The sequence below is a fragment of the Drosophila elegans genome, unplaced genomic scaffold (assembly GCF_018152505.1).
Source record: "Drosophila elegans isolate 14027-0461.03 unplaced genomic scaffold, ASM1815250v1 contig_512, whole genome shotgun sequence".
NCBI classification, from domain to species: domain Eukaryota; kingdom Metazoa; phylum Arthropoda; class Insecta; order Diptera; family Drosophilidae; genus Drosophila; species Drosophila elegans.
Window position 1 is genome coordinate 864,907 of NW_024545895.1, and position 21,033 is coordinate 885,939.

Sequence of the window (21,033 nt, forward strand, 5' to 3'; positions counted from 1 at the left end):
TCACGGGTTTGCGATGATTTATGAAATATATTTTGAGTAACAACTGATAAATTCCGGTGATGTGATCCTTTCGTAAACAGTTCACAAACATTTTTGTTAAAGGCACCCATCATCAAGTCGTCTAGAATCAATAGAATAGGCTCATTAATTTCGTTTTCGATTGTTTCAGGAACTCCTTTAAAGTATTCAATATTACTAAAATTTGGTTTAGCACTTTCCTCCCCATAACACCAAATAATTCGATCAATTGAAATATTAAAAAGATCATTCTTCTTGGAAATCAGGTTTTCTAAAAATATTGTTTTTCCTGATCCAGAGGGCCCGCAACTTAACATTGTGAATGGATGTATAAATTGTGTAAACATTTTTTAGTTTTAGGTATATATATATATATATATATTTTTTTTTTTAATTATTTTATTCAAGATTAATATAAAAGTGTTTTACTTAATTTTTGTTTATAATAGGATATTATATTATTTATTTTTATTACACTAAGCTTTTTTATGCTTTTCTTGATCGCGTTTCTTGGCGCAGTTCTTCTCGAAATGAGTATCAGATGCGCAATAAATACAATATATAAGCTGCATGCATCCCTTTTTGCGGGGATCATTTCCAACAATTTTTTTAAGGGAATCCATAGTTAACGATCAGGTTGGGTCCACTAATTATTTTCTACTAAATCTTAAACGGATGTGTCACCATTACTATATATTTCATAATTAGAGTTTTTTAAGAATACAAAAAGCTTAAACAAATTATTTAATGAACATCGTAGTGGAATTTTTTACTTATGTATTGTACAATTAGTGAAAAAATTGGGTAATTAAGTTAAACTTTATCCAATATCTACATCGATTATGTTAGTTGATAAATATTTGGTTAAAAATCTTTTCTTTGTTTCACACCGAACATAAACTGTTTGATACTTGTTAAGTGGTGAAAGTATATCTTCAAGACATGTATACGGTATATCACCAGCTGACCAATCCAATCCATTTATATTTCGCTGATTTATGTGTTGTTGCTTAAGAGTCTCATTATCCAATTCTTTGATATTAAACGGCGGTTTAAAATGAAAGAAATTAGGTGTCGCAGTTCCAGTCGGCATGAATGCTAGTTCCTTAACAAAAACTTGTTTATTGTTTCCGAGTAAATATTGAAAATCTACTATAATGCTTGAATTTCGACTTGAAGTGTTCATGATTGAATGAGTTTTTTTTAATCGACTGGGAGTGAGTTTGCAAGGGCTTCCGCCTTTATATACCCGCAAGACAAGAACCAATTTTTAGTTTAAATAAAGTACTCTAACCCAATGGACATGTGTCTAAATAAACGAAATAAAACTTCCCGAAATATTCAACAGAAAAAATGACAAAACCAAAAAACTACAACATTAACATCAATGATGAAATTATTATATATGACGGAATAACGTTGAATTTTTCAGGAATTATATTTCCAATCGATAAACTTGGTGTACAACACTTTGAGAAAAATAATGCGGACTTCAGCATAAACATTTATGAAATTGATGAAGCTGGCGAAAAAATTATTGGACCAACTGTTCAAACAAAAGAAAGAAGACAAAACCACATAAATATATTGGGTATCGATAATATACACCAAAATACGATGCACTACGCCTATATAACAAATGTGTTTACATTATGTTCATCAAAATTTTCCAAAGCCAAATCGGGAGGATACTTTTGTGAAAATTGTCTTCAGTGTTATCACGTTAAAAACACTACTCACAACAAATTTGAATGAGGAAAAGTGGCTTCGTTTTATCCAGAGCCTAACACAAAAACGTCGTTTAAAGGATACCACAAGAAATTATCTCCTCCGATATTGAGGCTGTTCTGGAAAGTTACAGAACATGCCTAAATTCACCATCATCTTCGTCAACAACAAAAGTACAGAAGCATACTGCCTGTGCAGTATCATTTTATGTTGTACACAAATATAATCCTAGTTAAAATGACTTGTGGACATACGACGGTAAATAGAAAAAACTATATTACAAATTAATTAACCCTTAGATTTTTTTAAATGATTTATTTATTTAAAATTTATCAAAATTTCAGGTGATGATTGCATGCAAAAATTTTGTACAGCTCTGAAACAAAAAACTTCGAGTCTGTACAACATATATTGGTCAACCCCCAAGAAACCGAGTGTCAGCCCCATAGATGTTCGCGCCCAAGAAGGTAATTGCACCGCCTGTGAGGTGGAAATAAATGCGTGCGATCTGGATAAATGCTACAACCAATTTACTGGACAATACGTAGGTCCTATTCATAAGAATTGTAAGCCTAAGTACAACTTAAGTGATCCATTCTTCCCAGTAGTTTTTCATAACTTATCGAAATACGATCTACATTTGTTCATTACAAAACTAGAGGGGGAATTAAGTCCAATACCTTGTAATAAAAACTATATATAGCACTAACGCAGACAATAAATATTAACAGCACAAATAGATATAAAATTAGATACATAGATTCAGTTAGATTTTTAAACTCAAGCTTGGAAAAACTAGCGAGCTCTATGAAAGACAAAGATTTTAAAATTCTTAGTACAAAATTTGAGGGAGAACAATTTAAGCAAATGAGGAGGATGAATGTGTTCCCGTATGACTATATAGATAGCACAGAGAAATTTAATGAGACACAACTTCCTAGTATTGATAGGTTTTATAATTCTCTCAGTGACGAAAAATGTAGTATAGACGATTATAATTTTGCACTAAAAGTTTGGGAATCTTTCAACTGTCAGACCATAAAAGATTATTTAAAACTTTATTTAGAAAGTGATGTTTTAATTTTGGCCGATGTATTTGAAAATTTTAGAAAAATTTGTCAACAGATATACAAGTTGGACCCCGTAAATTATGTTACCGCACCATCAATATCATGGGATGCAATGCTTAAATTTACTAATGTACAATTAGAACTAATAAGCGATGGTGATATGTACAATTTTTTAAAAAGAGCAGTACGATGTGGGTTAACTCAATGTACTCAGCGTATTTCCATAGCCAATAATAAATATTTAAAAAGCTTTGATCCCATAAAACCAATAAATTTTCTAAGTTATATCGATGCAAATAATTTATATGGATGGGCTATGAGTCAGCCCTTACCGCTTTCAGGGTTTAAGTTTTTAGACAAAGAAGAAGTAGAATCTTTTGACTATAAAAATATATCTGTTGATGGTAATATAGGATATATGCTAGAAGTTGATCTAGAGTACCCTTCCGATCGACATGACCTACATAACTACCTGCCTTTCTGTCCAGAAAATAAAGTTCCGCCAGGGGGTAAGCAAGGAAAGTTGATTGCTGACCTAACTAATAAAAGTGAATACATAATTCATTTAAAACAGCTTCAACTTTGGTTAGAAGATGGTTTAATTGTAAAAAAAATACATAGAGTCTTGTCTTTTACTCAATCATGCTGGCATACTTTGAAAACGTATCAATAACGGTCAGTAAATATCTAAAACCTCCATTTTCTTTACTAAACGTTATCATTTCGACTAAATCAATTTGCCACGTATCATTTATCCCTTTTTGAACAAATTTTCGGCGTCTAAAGTTTTTCCGAGCGGGCTTATGAATTTCATTATTATTATTAATATCGGGGTGTCCAGTGTACCGCGACCTGTAAGATCTATTGTACCCCCATTCAGAGCCTACAGCTCAGATATCAACCCACTTCCTCGAATAAAGTCGAGGAGTTTTAGTTGGTTGATTCTTCCTAGGAGCTCAGGTGTAAGAGTTCTGGTTCCTAAGATTTTACATCTTATACTTGCTAACGCCGGACAGTCTGCAATTATGTGTCTAGAGGTTTCGTCCTCTATGTCTCAGAATCTGCAAGTTCTACTGCTGGTTATTCCTATCTTACCTAGGTGACTTTTCAGTCTACAGTGCCCGGTTAGTAATCCGGTAACGATCCTAAGTGAATTTTTCCCCAGTTGAATAAGTTCCTTGAACCTCTTCTTGTTATAGTTATTTATTTGAGTTTTGGCTTGCCTTAGGCCTGGGGTATTTCTCCAGTGTTCTTGTCTCATAGCGCCTTCCACTTTCCTAAGGTATTCTTTTATAGTGTGCCTCCCTATGCCACAGTAGGGCTCTGGGCCTACCAGGGGCTGTTCGGCTCCTAGTTTTGCCATTTTATCGGCAAGTTCATTTCCGGATATATCCTTATGTCCCGGAATCCATCTGAGGGCCAGCCTATTTCGGCTGCCCAGTATATTTAGCTTACTCTTCACCTCTAGGACTAGCTTCGAGGTGATTTTGTTGCTATGTAAAGCAGTAATTGCTGCTCGGCTGTCCGAAAGGATCGATATGTCCTTTTCCTTGTATCCACGCTGTATGTTGAGCTCTGCACAACGTCCAATGGCACATACCTCAGCCTGGAATATGCTGGTGTATTGGCCAAGGGATTCGTGGTATTTTATGCGAGGCCCTACCACTCCAAGGCCCGTGCCTTGTTGTGTCAGGGATCCATCTGTGTACCATGCAATGGTGTGTTTAGCCATCGGGTGCACTTCGGAAAGTGTGGTCCAATCTTTCTTATTGCCTAGGTGTGCTGTGAAGTTCTGCTCGAAGATTAGTTCGGCTGTCATTTCATCCCTAGGGTGGAGTATTAGGGGCACCTCACCTAACAGATTAGTCGCATCCCTGTTATTTAAAATGCAACCACTACCTGTGCCCTCAGTGCTTATTCTCAGGAGTGTAGCTTTGCGTTGAATATCAATCACATAGTGGAGTGGTGTTAGCTCCATCAAAACTTCTAAGGCAGTTGTAGGACAGGTCCTCATTGCCCCTGTCATGCATACGCATGCAAGTCTTTGTAGTTTTCCTAGCTGGTTTTGCATGCTGATGAGCTTAGCTCGTTTGCCCCATGCAAGTGCTCTGTAAGTGAGGATTGGTCTCACGATCATTAAGTATAGCCATCGTATTATCTGAGGCCTGGTTCCCCAGGATTTCCCAGAAATTTTCCGACAGGTGTAGAGTGCTCTGTAACACTTTTCCAATGTCTTTTGGACATGGGAAGCGAAAGTCAGTTTACTATCTAAAGTGATTCCTAGATATTTAACCTCTCGGCTAGTTTCTATAGGAGTTCCTAGCAGTGAGATTTGTCTCATTCTCTGTAGTTTGTACTTCCTTGTGAAAGGAACGATGAGTGTCTTAGCAGGATTTAAGTTGAGTCCAACCTCCCTGCACCAGTCCAGCGTTGTCCTCAGTCCGAGTTGGACGATGTCGCAGAGTGTCGCTTCAAATTTGCCTCTGGCGATTATCACGATGTCATCGGCGTATCCCTGACATTGAATTCCTTTTCCAGCAAGTTTGCTGAGAAGGTCATCTACTAGCAGACTCTATAGCAGAGGGGACAGTACTCCTCCTTGCGGGCAGCCTTTGCTGGTAGCAATTGTCACTCTTTCCGAACCCAGTGTACATGTTGCTTGCCTGGATTCAAGTAGGTTGCCAATCCATTTGCTCGTAGTAGTGTCTATGTTCCTTCTGGACAGGGCAGCTCGAACTGCATCATGTGATGTGTTGTCGAAGGCTCCCTGTATGTCTAGAAAGGCACAGATAGCTATTTCTTTGCTGTCAATTGCCCCTTCTAGGGTGCGACATAGTTGATAAAGTGCAGTGTCTGTTGAACGGCCTGCTCTATATGCATGCTGCATCATGTGATGTGTTGTCGAAGGCTCCCTCTATGTCTAGAAAGGCACAGATAGCTATTTCTTTGCTGTCAATTGCCCCTTCTAGGGTGCGACATAGTTGATAAAGTGCAGTGTCTGTTGAACGGCCTGCTCTATATGCATGCTGTGTGTTTTGCAGCGGACAGTCTCTGAGAGCTGTTCTTCTGATGTTGTAGTCTACCAGTTTTTCCAGCGTTTTAAGACAAAACGAAGTTAAGCTGATAGGTCTGAAGGACTTTGGGCTGGTGATGTCTTTCTTCCCGATCTTGGGGATGAAGACCACCCTAGCGCTGCACCATGCACTTGGGATATACCCAAGGGCTAGGCTGCTCACCATTAGTCTTCTTAGGCGGGTTAGGAGTAGTTCCTGCCCCTGCTGTAAGAAAGCTGGAGAGATCATGTCTAATCCCGGTGATTTAAATGGTTGGAAGGTTCCAATAGCCCATTTGAGTTTCTCGGACGTAACTATAGATTTGGCTGCTGCCCAGTCACTGGCTACTGTCCTAGGGGTTCTATGTTGATCACGCCTTGCGTTTCCCATAGTGGGAGTATTCCCCGGGAAATGCGTGTCAAATAGCAATTCTAATTTCTCCCGATCCGTAGAGGTGAAGGTGTTATTCCCTTTCCTCAGGGCTAAATTACTATCCGCTGCACTTTTAGCCATTGCTTTTTGCAGTCTCGCGCCCTCGTTGACTTTACTTATTGCCTCACAGAAGTTCCTATAGTTTTTCCGTTTGGCCTTCCTGATCTCTTTGTTGTAGAGCGTCAGGCTTTGCCTGTATAGTTCCCAGTTTCTATCAGTTTTTGGTTTGTTGAAGAGCTTCCGAGTGGTTACTCGTAGTCGTTCAAGATTGGCATTCCACCATGGTGCATCTGTTTCCCGCCTCTGTCTGCCTAGAGGACAACTGTCTTCAAAGGCATTTACTATCTTGTGGCCCAGGTTGTCTACCGCTCTGTCTAATTCCAAGGGATGTCTAGGGTATCCTGACGGTTCGTTGGAAAGATTGAGCTCTAGAGTTGACCTGAATTTGTCCCAGTTTGTTTTTCTGGGGTTTCTTTTAGGGTTACATCTTTTTGTTTTGAAGGCTACTTCAAACAAAATTGTCCTGTGGTCGGACATTGATTCTTCTGGTGACACATGCCAGTTCTTAATGTGGGGTTTAAAAGAATTGGTTACTAGAGTTATGTCTAGCACCTCTTCTCGTACCCTAGTAACAAATGTCGACCTGGCGCCGACATTACAGATCTCTAGGTTATTGTTTAAAATAAATTCTAGTAATTGCTCACCTCTGTTGTTGACATCCGTTCTACCCCAGATCACGTGATGTGCGTTGGCATCACATCCTATGATGTGGGGGATCTTGTTCGTCCGGCAGTGGTCCACTAGCCCGGGTATTCCTGGCGGTGGACAGGCCTCCTCCCCGGCAAAGTAGGCGGAGGCCACTGCTAGCTTCGGTGCAACTTCTGTGCCGTTGATGGTTACGACGACGCAGTCTCTGCTCATGAACTCTGAAAAGATACTATAATTGATATCTTTCCTTATAACGATGCATGATCTGGGAGGTGATCCTCCTGGTTCGCATATTACCTTAGTGTCCTTCGTGTACAGGCCTTTTATGCCCTGGTGCCACCATGGCTCCTGTACAAGGGCTAGCCCGAGGTGTTGGGAGGTGAACATCCTCGCCAAGACAGCAGATGCTGCTTTGGCCCGATGTATGTTTACCTGACTAGCCGAGTGCTGCTTGTTGCAGCCATCACTCCGAGGTTTGATGCTCCGTGAGGTCTGGTGAAGAGAGAGAGCAAGTCTCTCCACCACCGTCTATCACGGTAACCTCGGCTTCTTCGCAGCTTTCGTCCAGGAGGAGCTCCTGGGCCAGCTCTTGGGATGACATAGGGTGTCCATCCCCTTGGTCGTCCCCAATGTCCATGCTGGTGATGGATTGTTCATCCTGCTCACCACTCTGTAACTTCGGCCCCACATTCAGTGATTCGAGGGAAATATTGGCCTTCATTTGTTTCCAAAACCGGGTCGAGACGGACGCCTGGAAGGTCATCTCCAGGAAGAACGACGGAGCTGGTGCACTCCTGGTCGTAGGGATGGACCAGACCGGAAGGGATGAGATAGTGGAGCGTGACCACAAACTCAACTTCCGGTTTGGCCACGTCACCGTGAGCGGTCTGAAAAAGACCAAGAGAGCTCCGGAAGAGACGAAGCAGTTACTTGTCTGGTATACTGTGAATATGATTCCATGATTGATATTGATAAACATAGAAATATTCGAACGCTTTTTTAAAAAGAATACTTTACAAATTCAACAATTGCTTCCCAAACATGCCAAAACACAATCAATTTTTAAAGGAGTTTTTCCTTCGGACCAGCTACCCAAAACCATTTTTAAATATCCTGCTCTAATTGTTGCGAACACCGACACTTCAGATCAGCCCGGAACTCATTGGATTGCAATTTATTTTAATAGTCGCAGATCAGCAGAATTTTTCGATTCATATGGACAATATCCCCAGAAAACAGAATTCATAACATTTTTAAGATCAAACGCTTATAAATACTTTTGTAATAAGCAACAACTACAGGGATATTTTTCTAATACCTGCGGTCACTATTGCATGCTGTAGGGCCTTTTTAAAAGTAAAAACAAATCACTTAAAAATTTCTTAAAATATTTCAAGAAAAATAACTTCTCATACAATAACAAAATAATACTTAAAATGTTTAAGTCCAATTTTAAGAAATAAAATTCGAGTTTTTAAAAGATAATTAATTTATTTTATTAAATGTTTCAGTTCGATACAATCGTCGGCTTAACTTATAATATCTAAGCATAAGACTAAGGGCTACTTTTTCTAATACAGGCAGCATATGACACTGGCATGTGTCAGGGCCAGACGTGGCATCATCATCGCTCCAGGGACAAAGTTTGTAATGGAATCCAAATTTAGAATGAATTAGTTCCTTTTCCTCCAAATCCTCCAGAGTAGCCTTTAGGAATTTAAGCCTCTCCAAGTGTTGTTCGAAAAGCATGTCTTCAAATTGCATCAAGAAGACTTCAATTTGTTGAGCGTACATTTTAAGGGAGAAGTGGTCGTTTCTTACGATTGCTTTAAGACTGATGTTGGATTTAGAAACCCAGGGCTTTATATTGGGAAAATGCATTTATTTCTCTTTCTTATTTACTGACAAAAATTCTATTTGCGCACAACTATATCTATTTACATCTTTTCCTTTATATATTATATGAGTAATTCCGTTCTCATTTAATTTCCTATAAGGTGTCTTAGTACGAAATTTGTTTACATAACTTTTAGGTAAAAATATCCAAACATCATTGTTGTCCTTGTCTGTTAAATAAAGAGCTACTTTGGTTCCATATGGTGTCTTTTTCAACTTGCATCCAGTGATCTTATACTCGAATCCAATGCATAGATTTTCAATTTTTGTATAACCAATCACAGGCTTCAATTCGTTCAATGTCTCTAAGAAGTCCTAAGAAATCAACAAAAATTACTTTATGATTTATTTATCGTCAATATATATGCATACCATTTTTGAACAGCGCTAGTTTTGATTCGATGTGCTCTAGTACCTAACAGTTGTGTACTAATTGATTTACCTAAGATTACTTGGTCTTTTATACTATCCAGAACATAAAAAATATACCGATATCTTTTTTCTCTTTTATACATACATATATACACAAACACAATAAAACTAAAACACATAACTATGCTATATTTTCATATATACTTTATTATAGCTATCTCTATCTTTAAGAAATATACGAAACATAGTTCAAACTATGTAATGCTTTCATGTTTACATTATTATATCTATCTCTTTTTTAAATAAGTAAATAGTTACAAAAAAAATGTACCCATGACCCTATATAAGACAACATTTTTAAAGAAAACTCAGTTTATATTTTTTAAATTGAAATGAGGAAGTTCCTTTGTGAGTTGTGTCCAGAAACAAAATCGTTTACTAGACGCATAGGCCTCAAAAATCATATCTTAAAGTTACATAACTTTAATTATCAAAAATCAGGAACGTCATATTATTGCTGTTTTTTCTGTCCAAAAGTACAAAAATTCTGGTTGCGATATGATTATAACGCTCATCTCCTGTTGAAGCACGCTGCAGTCTTAAAAAGCATTCGCAAGGCACAAGAAAATTATCAAATAAAGAAAAAACAATTTTAACAACTGCATTTTTGTAAAAGGTTTTTTATTTATTATAATTTTTTTTTCAACATGGAAATTACAATCCCAGATCATTTTTAAATATTCGTTCGAGGGGTTGGACTCGATGATCTGATCAAAGTTGTAATCATCATCTGGAAACGTATTGCCTTGAGAGTTTGAGAAAGCTTCGTCCAATTCAAATCTCTGTCCACATTGAAATTGATCATCGTCTTCATCGTCTTCATCGTCTTCATCGCCTTCATCGTCTTCATCGTCCCGTATTAGTTGATTCAAAACTTCTTCAGTGGTCCTCCCCAATGGAAAATCGCTCCACTCAAGGGAGCCATAGTCAGCTCCAATAGGCTCCGTTTGGGTTGACACTGTAGCAGGCGCAAACACGCCTCGTAGGAACAGCTCAACCGCATCCTGAGAGTCGGAAGCATCCAGAGGCTCCTGATCTGTGTTTTCAATAATAATTACATACGAGTCTTGGGTAGGGGGTACTTCCACCTCGTCCTCGGAGTCAATGAATTGCACAGTTACATCCATTGGTATGCAGTACTGAGGCATTTGAAGAACTGATCCTGAGCAATTTGAGTGGTGTCATTTTTATAGTCTAGAATGTTCACTTAACAGTTTGACATATACAGGGAGTGCATACAGGTATGTTTGTTCTTGAATATAGAAACCCGCCCAGACACCTGTCTAATGGATATCAGTGGTCAAATCAATACAAGGATGGATAGAAGTTATCGGGTGGTGAACGTGGTGTAGGAGGGTTCAGGTTGTAGGTAAATATTGATGGTGTATCAACCTTGTCCTTAGGTTAGGGTCAACACTTGCTTAAGATGTTGCATTGCAACCATGGACATTTCCCAAAGCCTTAAGCTAAAAGTAGCTGGAATATACAGGAGCGGGTTTTTAACGGTTTTATAATCAGTTAATTTTTTTCCAAATGCATTCACATACAAATTTCATAATCAGTGTACATGATATCCGATGGAATTTACTCGTTTTATTTGGATTCTAAATATTCTCGCCAAATGTTCGGACCGATCCTTATCGTTTGAGAAAATGTACGAGCAAGTGAACACGCATACCCACGAACCCTAATATCAACCCCAACCCTCTTGTGCGTCCTGATGACTGCTTGTGCGGAAGGTGTGAAAGTAAGAAAGGGTACGAGAAAGTGAACCCGCATACCCACGAGCTCTAATCTCAACCCCCACCCACTTGTGCGTCCTCACGACTGCTTGTGCGCGAAGGTGTGAAATTATAATTTTGATAGTTTTGATCAAAACGAGTAATTTTTAATTAAGAATCGTGACAAGTATACCATTGGAAAGGTCTTGAAAAATGCTTTCGAATAATACCAAACTTTTTTTTTTTCTTTGGTGGGGGGTGCATATATTTTTTTCGGTTTTCCTCTGTTTTTGGGGTAGTAGAGGGGACTTACGGAAGCAGCGAATCCGGCTTATCCTAGACAAGCACCACGGGTTTAGGGTGTCTTAGCTAACCGCCGCACCCGACGACCGCCGCTCCCAACCGCCGGTTAAGTAAGTCCCCTCTACTACCCCAAAAACAGAAGAAAACCGAAAAAAATATATGCACCCCCACCAAAGTAGAAAAAAAAAAAAAGTTTGATATCAAAGGTAAGTTCAAAGTTTGTATGTAAAAATTCATCAAGTAGTGCACTACTTATTTGTAGGAAATGGATACCAAAGAAATGCTGATTAACTGCTAATTGGGTGTATAAGTTAAAACGGTTTCCCAGCAAAGTTCCCAAGCTGATCATGCATAATTGAATAAAATAATGCAAGGTTAAGGCAGTTGGTTTCATTTTGGAAATGAAATGAATTACAATAAATCCTTAAACAGGACATATAATTAATTGGCACCCAACGCGTTGTAAGACCCTCGACCCGTGTTAAATAAAAAAAAAAAAAACCCGTCGCCGTAAGACCCTCGACCCGTGTTAAATAAAAAAAAACAACTCGTTGTAAGACCCTCGACCTGTGTACAAAAAAACTCGATCGTAAGACCCTCGATTCGACGTTTAAATAAAAACATTGAATAAAAAAATTAAAAACGCGTTTCGTTTTAGAAAAAAACAACAAAGCAACCTTAACTCAACAAAACCAGGCAGCAACAACAAATCAACCAAATAAAAATAAACCAGGAACGACGACAAGGGCGAAACTAAATTAAAAGAAGGAAGACACCGACAGCGGCAACAACATTTAGTTGTATAATTAAACAAAATCCATCTAAGTAGAGTGTTCGTTGATATTCCCACTATTTTCAAATTGCAAAATATTTTTAAAAATATTTAAAAAGTGATTTTTCAAGAGTCTCAGTCAAAAAAAAAGGCACAAATTCGGAAATTTTTTTTTAGAAAAAAATAAATACAAAAGGAACAAAATTCTTTGTTCTTTGTGTTAAAATCATATGAGCGATAGAGATATAGAATTCAAAAACTACACACCGCGGAAAGTTTTCAACAAAATAGTTCAAACATGGTGTTGACCAATGAACAATTAAAATCCATTATAGAAGGCGCAGTTGCGAGCGCACTCGCCGCGCAGGAAAAGAGCTTTGGGCAAAAATTACAAGATGTTCAGAAGCGATTAGGTGGTGTAAATATCGGCAATCCAGAACTAGAAACATATAGGGATGCCGAAATCACAATAGGTAATGTTAGATATTATGAAGTCCCTGCTGGACTTTAAGGGAAAGAATGAGACATACGTATCTTGGAGGAAAGCTACCTCTCTAAAAGAAAAATACAGAGCAGATGCGCTGCGAGTATTTATTTCGGGCACAAGAAAATCGCTCAGCGACGTTCTTTTTTCGGCAAAACCAACCGATCTTCCTTCCGCTTTAACATTAGCCCATTCGCAAGTAGTTTTGCACGTAGCACGGAGGAAAAACACCAAAGGTTTCAAACCTATGAAAGAAATCAACCATTCTCTTTAAAATCAATCCATGGTCACAACATATTAAACAAAAAATGTATAATGCACCTTTTTAATACAAATACAACATTTTTCTTGCTACCAAACCTAACAACGTTTGATGGAATAATTGGACTGGACCTACTAAAAAAAACTGACGTCGTACTTGACCTAATAGAAAAAAAGTTAACTAATAGCAGTCGAAGGAAATTAAATTTTTGAAGTGTGCAGATATTAATTTTACAAAAGTTGATGAAAAAAGTTTGTTTTACTTTGTTAAAAACCAGGTTATTTAGAGAGAAATCTCTAAAAAAAAGAGCGGAGCTTTGCACGGCTATAACTATTCTAAGCTAGTAAAGCTGCAGACAAGTGATATATGTCATTAAAAAGGAACTGTCAAATGCTAATCATGCTGCCTTAACATAATTTTGACGTATACAGCCCTAGAGATTCATAAATTTTTGGTATATATATTGCTGAACGTTGTTAGCATAGTGGGCGTTGTCAAGTTCGCGAGGAAAACACAAATAAAATAATATAGACATTTATAAAAAAAACAAGACAGGAAGCAAACTTCGGCAAGCTGAAGCTTGCAGCTATTGCAAATATTAAATATTCTTGAAAACATTAAAATTATGATTTACTTATATTTAACCATTACTAAATGTCGAAGAACTAAACAAAAACTTAAAAGAAAGCAAAGTTATAATTTTTATACCCTTGCAGAGGGTATTATAATTTCAGTCAGAAGTTTGCAACGCAGTGAAGGAGACATCTCCGACCCTATAAAGTATATATATTCTTGATCAGCATCACTAGTAGAGTCGATCTAGCCATGACCGTCTGTCCGTCCCTTTATATGCAAACTAGTCTCTCAGTTTTAAAGCTATCTGCATGAAACTTTCCCAAAAGTTGTCTTTCTATTGCAGGTAGTATATAAGTCGGAACGAGCCGGATCGGACGACTATAGCATATAGCTGCCATAGGAACAATCGGAAAAATAAATGAAAACAAGAAAGAAAGCAAACTTCGGCAAGCCGAAGTTCATATACCCTTGCAGCTATTGCAAGAATTTAACATTTTTGAAAACATTAAAATTATGATTTACTTTCGTATATGTTTAAAAACATTGAAGCTATGATGATTAGCAGCTCAATTATGTTATAGTTATTTTATATATTTTTATTATTTCTATGGGAGCTATATGATATAGACGTCCGATTTTGATAAAATCTAAACCATAATTTTGAAATATTTAACCATTGCTATATGTCGAAGAACTGAACAAAAAATTAAAAAACAGAAAAGTTATAATTTTTTTCATTTATTTTTAATTTTATTTTAATTTTTCATTTCATTTATTTTAATTTTTCCGATTGTTCCTATGGGAGCTATATGCTACAGTCGTCCGATTTTGATGAAATTTAAACCGTAAATCGGAAATATTTAACCATTACTAAACTTCGAAGAACTGAACAAAAAATTAAAAAACAGCAAAGTTATCATTTTTTTTTTATTTATTTTTCCGATTGTTCCTATGGGAGCTATATGCTATAGTCGTCCGATCCGGCTCTTTCCGACTTATATACTACCTGCAATAGAAAGACAACTTTTGGGAAAGTTTCATGCAGATAGCTTTAAAACTGAGAGACTAGTTTGCATTTAAACGGACGAACAGACGGACGGACAGACGGACATGGCTAGATCGACTCTACTAGTGATGCTGATCAAGAATACATATATACTTTATAGGGTCGGAGATGTCTCCTTCACTGCGTTGCAAACTTCTGACTGAAATTATAATACCCTCTGCAAGGGTATAAAAATTATAACTTTGCTTTCTTTTAAGTTTTTGTTTAGTTCTTCGACATTTAGTAATGGTTAAATATTTCAGAATTACGGTTTAAATTTCATTAAAATCGGACGACTATAGCAAATAGCTCCCACAGGAACAATAAAAAAATAAATGAAAAAATTATATTTTTGCTGTTTTTTAATTTTTTGTTTAGTTCTTCGACATTTAGTAATGGTTATATATTTCAGAATTACGGTTTAAATTTCATCAAAATCGGACGACTATAACTTATAGTTTCCATGGGAACAATCGGTAAAATCAATGAAAAAAAATTATAACTTTGCTTTCTTTTAAGTTTTTGTTAAGTTCTTCGACATTTAGTAATGGTTAAATATAAGTAAATCATAATTTTAATTTTTTTTTTCAAGAATATTTAATATTTGCAATAGCTGCAAGCTTCAGCTTGCCGAAGTTTGCTTCCTTTCTTGTTTTTTTATAAATGTCTATATTATTTTATTTGTGTTTTCCTCGCGAACTTGACAACTGCCCACTATGCTATGAATCTCTAGGGCTGTATACGTAAAAATTATGTTAAGGCAGCATGATTAGCATTTGACAGTTCCTTTTTAATGACATATATCACTTGTCTGCAGCTTTACTAGCTTAGAATAGTTATAGCCGTGCAAAGCTCCGCTATTTTTTTTTTAGCGATTTCTCTCTAAATAACCTGGTTTTTAAAAAAGTAAAACAAACTTTTTTCATCAACTTTTGTAAAATTAACATCTGCATACTTCAAAAATTTAATTTCCTTCGACTGCTATTAGTTAACTTTTTTTCTATTAGGTCAAGTACGACGTCAGTTTTTTTTAGTAGGTCCAGTCCAATTATTCCATCAAACGTTGTTAGGTTTGGTAGCAAGAAAAATGTTGTATTTGTATTAAAAAGGTGCATTATACATTTTTTGTTTAATATGTTGTGACCATGGATTGATTTTATAGAGAATGGTTTATTTACGAAAATAACGTTTTCTAATTCTTTCATAGCTTTGACACCTTTGGTGTTTTTCCTCCGTGCTACGTGCAAAACTACTTGCGAATGGGCTAATGTTAAAGCGGAAAGAAGAGCGGTTGGTTTTGCCGAAAAAAGAACGTCGCTGAGCGATTTTCTTGTGCCCGAAATAAATACTCGCAGCGCATCTGCTCTGTATTTTTCGTTCAGAGAGGTAGCTTTCCTCCAAGATACGTATGTCTCATTCTTTCTCTTAAAGTTCGGCAGGGACTTCATAATATCTAACGTTACCTATTATGATTTCGGCATCCCTATATGTTTCTAGTTCTGGGTTGCCGATATTTACACCACCTAATCGTTTCTGAACATCTTGTAATTTTTGCCCAAAGCTCTTTTCCTGCGCGGCGAGTGCGCTCGCAACTGCGCCTTCTATAATGGATTTTAATTGTTCATTGGTCAACGCCATGTTTGAACTATTTTGTTGAAAACTTTCCGCGGTGTTTAGTTTTTGAATTCTTCTATATCTCTAACGCTCATATGATTTTAACACAAAGAACAAAGAATTTTGTTCCTTTTGTATTTATTTTTTTCTAAAAAAAAATTTCCGAACTTGTGCCATTTTTTTTGACTGAGACTCTTGAAAAATCACTTTTTAAATATTTTTTAAAATATTTTGCAATTTGAAAATAGTGGGAATATCAACGAACACTCTACTTACATGGTTTTTATTTAATTATACAACTAAATGTTGTTGCCGCTGTCGGTGTCTTCCTTCTTTTAATTTAGTTTCGTCCTTGTCGTCGTTCCTGGTTTATTTTTATTTGGTTGATTTGTTGTTGTTGCCTGGTTTTGTTGAGTTAAGGTTGCTTTGTTGTTTTTTTCTAAAACGAATCGAACGCGTTTTTAAATTTTTTTTATTCAATGTTTTTATTTAAACGTCGAATCGAGGGTCTTACTATCGAGTTTTTTTGTACACAGGTCGAGGGTCTTACAACGAGTTGTTTTTTTTTTATTAAACACGGGTCGAGGGTCTTACGACGCATTGTTTTTTTTTATTTAACACGGGTCGAGGGTCTTACAACGCGTTGGGTGCCAATTAATTATATGTCCTGTTTAAGGATTTATTGTAATTCATTTCATTTCCAAAATGAAACTAACTGCCTTAACCTTGCATTATTTTATTCAATTATGCATGATCAGCTTGGGAACTTTGCTGGGAAAACGTATTAACTTATACACCCAATTAGCAGTTAATCAGCATTTCTTTGGTATCCAATTCCTAGAAATAAGTATTGCATTACTTGATAAATTTTTACATACAAACTTTGAACTTACCTTTTTCTCTACAGCTCTCTTCTTTCCGAAAATCCTCAACAGTGCATGGCAATTTGATCGATTTGGGTTTAAATTATTTAATTGGAATATTAGCTGACCACGCCATGCCTTTGCCATAATGATAAACATAAAAGCCTAAATAAATGTAATATAGCTAAAAAGAAAATGGATTTTATTATAAATGCGCGAAATGAATTTATTTTTAAAGGTACGAACTAGCAGCTTCCAGAGCAGTTAATTCATAGGGGGTGCAAATCTCCATTTAAACTAGTTCGGCCAAGCTCTGTACGCAAAACGCATCTCCTCCTATTTTTCCTTTACGTAAACATCTATTCAGATGAATAGCCCGCTTAAAGATCTCGTATTTTGGCTTGGTTTGGGTTTTATTTTCTCTTTGGTATGCCCCGATCGCACGCAGCAATAATTGAAACCACTTTAATAATAATGTTTGAAACCACTTGAAACCAAAAACTTGTATTATATTGCGCTCCCGTTTGGAGTACCCAATATCAATTGCACATTGATCGTATTGAGTCGGTACAAAAAAAATTTCTTCTTTTTGCCCGTTGTGGTTTGAACTGGGACCAGCAAGAGTAAGGTTGTATTCTTACTCTAGTAGATTACTATTGCTTAATTTACCTACTCTTGTAAATCGTAGAATCATGCTTGGACCTATTTTTATGCACAATCATGTGGAAGGTGATATTGACTCCATAGAATTGGTAAGCCACTTAACTTTTAATGAGCCTTTTGGGCCAACCCGCAACTACCATATTCTTAACTTGCCAACATGTATCTTAAATTTTGGCCTGCATGAGCCTTTTCGTGTTCTTTGTAACAATTATAAAAATCTATATAATCAAATTTGCATTTCAACCACTATCCCTGCACCGTACTTAGTTTTAGTTTTTATACCCTTGCAGAGGGTATAATAAATTCAGTCTGAAGTTTGCAACGCAGTGAAGGAGACATCTCCGACCCTATGAAGTATATAAGTTAAGAACTAAGCACACAAGATACACTCTTTTCTGTCATACATTGTTATTCATACACAATCATAAATAATTTGGTTGCCCTCAGCAACAAATACTACAACACTTAACACACAGCCTTAAGCATTCTGTTTGCCCTCAGCAACAAAGTAATATTATTGTAAGCAATGCTGACTCGCTACCAAGAGTTCTGCGCGCAGCCACTGTAAACGGACACCGTGTTGCTAGCGCAAGAATGCTGAGTCGGCACGCCGACTCGAGCGAATGGCGTGATGCATTGACTTCACAGGGCTAACTTAAGCTTGAATATTTCTGTAGCCTTTAGTCTTAATCTAGATCGCAACACCATAAGACGAATAAATGATTAAAGCTCCGGCATCGCCGTAAAACAAGAATACAAAACATTAATTGTGTTATCAATCATAGTTGACCACATCCAAGACGGGCAACTGGGAAGGTTTCCCACAACATAATCACAGTGTTCCAGTAATCAATTATTGGATGCATCAATACCTCAACGAAGAGAAGAAGTTATCACCGTCCACGGATCGTCACTCGACAACGAAGTTAGGCGGAAGACATAATTTGCGCCCAATCAATAAACAAGAACCCATTGACATGTAAGTTCATAAGTGATTTCGGCCTTAAAGAAACTATTAACGAACGCCACGTACCGATACGTGAAAAAACAAAACAAGTAAAGTAAATATTGCTGAATTTTTCTGCCAGCATTTCATTTTTAACGTTGCATACTTTTGCTAAAATTTGTTGCATACTTTTGCCAACGTTACTTTTCAGTAAAACTTTGCATACCTTGAACAAAAACTATTGCATACTTTTGCTAAAATCGTTGCATACTTTTACCAGCGCTCTTTAATAAAGCATACCTTGAACAAAAACTATTGCATACTTTTGCTAAAATCGTTGCATACTTTTACCAGCGCTCTTTTAATAAAACATTGCATACCTTAAACAAATAATTATTGCATACTTTCGGCAGCATTATATTTTTACTGCATACCCAAGATACTCTATTTTCTATTATTGCCAACAGCTTTACATGACGACCTTTCACGATCGGCCTAAGTTTTGAAAAGTGCCAACCACAAGCCAATGAGTTGGAATTATAGGGAAATAAAAGTAGAATATAATACTGACGATAGTTGGGAGGGGGAAGTCAATTGCTCAGTAGATACCTACAGACACCGCTGTAACCGAAGAAATGGAGCTAGCCCAGGTTCAGGCTCTCATTGAGGGTGCCGTCAGGCAAGCTTTAGCGCTACAACAAGATCAATTCACAGCACAAATAAACGCTTTGGCTACACAAGTACAGAGTTTGCAGGTGGAAACGCCGCAAATCATGACATACGAGAAAATATCCGTCGATCCAAAAATCAAATGCGATATCCCCCATTATTAAAACCGTGCCGGATTTCACTGGTGTGCAGGACGATTATGTAGCGTGGAGGCAAGCAGCCATCTACGCGTACGAGCTATTTAAAAGCTTTCCAAAGAGCACTGCACACTACCAAGCGGTAGCGATTATTAGGAACAAAATCAGAGGCCCAGCTGGAGCCTTACTAGTGTCTAACAACACTGTCCTAAATTTCGAAGCAATAATAGCTAGGCTAGATTGCACATACTCGGATAAAACATCCTTGCGTTTGTTGAGACAGAGTTTGGAGTTAGTTTCGCAGGGCGAGATGTCCCTCATGCAATACTACGATGACGTTGAAAAGAAACTCACGCTCGTTACCAACAAAATCGTAATGTCTCACGACCAAGAAGGCGCTGATTTGCTCAACCGGGAGGTTAGAGACGACGCCTTACACGCCTTCATCTCCGTCCTTAAAAAGTCATTGAGAGCGGTTGTGTTCCCTGCACAACCAAAAGATCTACCATTCGCTCTGGCCCTGGCCAGGGAAGCAGAAGCTAGCATTGAGAGAAGCATGTTTGCCAACTCTTACGCTAAAGCTCTGCAGGACCGAGCGCAAATTGCTGAGGGTAACAAAATCCGTGCCCAAGGCAAACCAACCAGATTTAACAGAGATGAGCAAAATCAGGAGAAAAATCCCCATTTTGTGAAACGCCAAAATGGCGGTCCCCAGCCCCAGACCCCTAAAGACAATCAAACCGAGGCTCCACAGCCCATGGAAGTTGACCCTTCCTCCAGATACAGACAAAAAGCGTCAGGCTAATGAATCCAACGCACCAAAACGCAAGAGCTCGTCAGACCGTTCAACAGGTCAAAGACGCCAACGCGTTAACAATGTCGTGCAAACTGACTCCAAAGAAGCTGTAACAGAGTACGAGAAGGCGGCCAAAGAGGCAGTTGAAGAGTTAGAGAGTGAGAACGAGTTCGCACCTTGTGACGACTCGGTTAATTTTTTAGGGAACACTCCCGGCTTCCGTACATTGAACGGCGGTTGGCTGGGAGATCTCTGAAGATGTTGATTGACACTGGCGCGGCAAAGAATTATGTTAAGCCCTTAACAGAGCTAAAGACCATAACGCCGGTCGCCAAGTCATTCTCGGTAAACTCGATCCACGGGTCTCCTCGATACCCTAAACTCTTTCGACGCGATCATAGGCTTCGACTTGCTAACACAAGCCGGGGTCAAATTGAACTTGGTAAAAAATACTCTGGAATACCAGGGTATATCCGAAAAACTCCAGTACTATCAATGTGCTGACGTGAACTTCACCGATGTCAACGACATCGTAGTTCCCCCTTCCGTAAAGAAAGAGTTTAGGGACATGATACTCAGAAACAAAAAAGCTTTCTCAAATGCAGATGAAGCTCTCCCTGTTAATACTGCTGTGGTCGCTACAATCCGAACAGTAGACAACGAGCCCGTGTATTCAAGATACCCGAGCCTCATGGGTGTTTCTGATTTCATAAACAAAGAGGTCAAACAACTCCTTGACGACGGGATAATTAGGCCCTCCAGATCACCTTACAACAGCCCAACTTGGGTGGTAGATAAAAAAGGCACTGACCCATACGGTAACCCAAAAAAAAGGTTGGTAATCG

At 37.7% G+C, this 21,033-nt stretch overlaps 1 long non-coding RNA gene across 1 annotated transcript; it reads left to right on the top strand.

Annotated features, from left to right (window-relative positions):
* The first annotated feature begins 1,695 nt into the window (after positions 1-1,695).
* Positions 1,696-18,471, top strand: LOC121467684. The gene is made up of 3 exons (XR_005977766.1): positions 1,696-2,004; positions 2,091-2,213; positions 18,426-18,471. It is a non-coding gene; the product is annotated as an uncharacterized LOC121467684 (long non-coding RNA).
* The last annotated feature ends 2,562 nt before the right edge of the window (positions 18,472-21,033 follow it).